This window comes from Macrobrachium rosenbergii, chromosome 3 (genome assembly GCF_040412425.1).
Source record: "Macrobrachium rosenbergii isolate ZJJX-2024 chromosome 3, ASM4041242v1, whole genome shotgun sequence".
NCBI lineage: Eukaryota > Metazoa > Arthropoda > Malacostraca > Decapoda > Palaemonidae > Macrobrachium > Macrobrachium rosenbergii.
In genome coordinates this window covers 39,388,977-39,391,476 of record NC_089743.1, presented here as the reverse complement: position 1 = coordinate 39,391,476, position 2,500 = coordinate 39,388,977, and the positions used below count along the sequence as shown (strand labels likewise).

Below are 2,500 nucleotides of genomic sequence, written 5' to 3'. Positions count from 1 at the left end.
ATATATATATATATATATATATATATATATACGTGTGTGTGTGTGTGTGTGTGAGTGTGTTTGTGTGTGTGCAGACTTCCATACTTATAATTTTTCCTCTGTTATTATTATTATTATTATTATTATTATTATTATTATTATTATTATTATTATTATTATTATTATTATAATATACTGGTACATCCTACTGGTTTATTAAAATACAGAAGTAAACATTTTTCATTCATGCTTAACATTAGTCAGTATTTCCACATACTCCAAGTATTGATAAGAGAGAGAGAGAGAGAGAGAGAGAGAGAGAGAGAGAGAGAGAGAGAGAGAGAGAGAGAGATGCATTTCATCATCGTGAAATGAGGGTTGCTTCGTCTAGGGCCAATCATTTGCGATTACGTAAATTATACATTTTGACGATGTCTTGATAACTCACGTCTACGGCTAGTCTTCTCTGTCTCTTTCTCTCTCCTCCTAACCGAGCTACAACCCGTAACAGTCGAGTAACAAACAGGAACTTAATTACCTCTTAATTCACTTCTCAAGTCAACAAATGCTTGCAGTTCTTTCTAGGGAACCCAATCACATCATTTTGTCAAAACAATGATTTGGAGATTGAGCGATATTCATTCAGAAAAGGTGTCCTACGACGAGGATGGGATTCGAACCCATGCAGGGAGACCCTATTGGATTAGCAGTCCAACGCCTTAACCACTCGGCCACCTCGTCTTGAAGAGATGACGAAAAATATTAAGAGATATAAGAGATATGTTAAGGAAATAGTGACATGTGCCAGGAATATTTAGAACTCCCTGTGGGTGATCACTAAACTATACAATTTTCATAAATCGTTCAAAAATCAGTCAAGGTTTTATGAACACCAAATATATTCAGAGGCTATTAGCAGCCTTCGACATTCACAGATGTAGAAAACACTGAACAAAGAAAAATTATAAATTGAGGGTCTCCTTTTAGATCAGATGTCGATGAGTAACAGGCCAAGACCACCAGGAACCATCAGTTGTGGCCACAACGCCGAACTCGAAAAGCGTTCCATTTAAAGGTCCCTATGTTTAAAGATTCATAAATGGTTCATATTTTATGTTGAAAAAAGATGGAGAGCCAAGAAGAAATAAGAATTCCTCTTTCCTTTACGCTCTTCCCGCTGAGTGATTTCGAAAGGATAATAATTTTTCCATCCCACGTAATGTAAAAGGTAGAAGTTAAGAAGCACTCACTTTATATGTTCGCTCCTAGAGTTCTGTATGTTTGGTAAGCTCTGTATTTGTTTACGAATGTTAGACTACTTAAGTAACTTATTCATCATGGCAGTTATATATATATATATATATATATATATATATATATATATATATATATATATATATATATATATATATATACTATATATATATATATATATATATATATATATATATATATATATATATATATATATATATATATATATATATATATATATATATATATATATATATATATATATATATATATATATATATATATATATATATACATACGTGTGTGTGTATGTATGTGTGTGAGTCAAATGTGATCAGCTGTTAAACCACTCAGCCAATTATTGTAATTCTATTATATTGTCAATATGATTAATTTTCTTTTACCGAAATAAAAGATGTTCATTTGATCGTCAACGAACGATGGTCATACAGTAATATATTTCTTATTACATTCTTTTCATATTCCCTTGGCCATGAAATAGGAATATATTGTTAATGAAGGAATATTTCCTCCTAAGAATCATGACGCTGTGCATAAGGGATTTCAGCTAAAGAAAGAAAGAAAAAGAAAGAGATAAAGACGTAGTTATCAAAAGTATCTTAAGAAGACTACTATTTTCGAGAATATTACTTCAAAATATTTACCCTTACAACTGTGCATTCACTAATACTCTTCGGTTTAACTCTTTCCACCCTCTTCCATTTCAGAACCAAAACCATTCCGTATAGTTACAACTCACAATTATCTTGTTTTAAAATTATAAACATCTCCCAAAATATTGCAAGCGCAACTCTGGGCAAATATTCGCTCGGGTTTGTAACTCAGTATGCGCATGCCCCATGAAATCCATTCCCAGGTTGCTGCCGAGGCTCGTTTGATATGCAAACACTGGGACGGTATTATGCCTTTACGGATACAAATTGCAGTTCATTTGGGTATCTGCTCCCTTTACGGATGTCTGTTTGTTTGTTTGTTTGTTTGTGTAACAGGGCATTTATTCATGTGAATAGCAGGTAGTTTTCATTTCTATATTTGCGTTCCTTAAGTCCTTATACATGTTACAAATATCTTGAGCGTAGAAGGAAGATTCATTAAGAAAAATATTAATATTTTAGACACCTAAGGAAAAGAAATGTAAAATGAATACCGGTATATAAAAGTATAAGAAATGGGTTATCATACAACATGCAACGATTATCATACAACATGCAACGATTAATTTCATATTTTGTGACAACCGAAGATA

At 32.1% G+C, this 2,500-nt stretch overlaps 1 non-coding gene across 1 annotated transcript; it reads right to left on the bottom strand.

The window, feature by feature from the left end:
• Positions 1-638: 638 nt before the first annotated feature.
• Positions 639-720, bottom strand: TRNAS-GCU (transfer RNA serine (anticodon GCU)). Its single transcript has one exon. It is a non-coding gene; the product is annotated as a tRNA-Ser (tRNA).
• Positions 721-2,500: the final 1,780 nt, after the last annotated feature.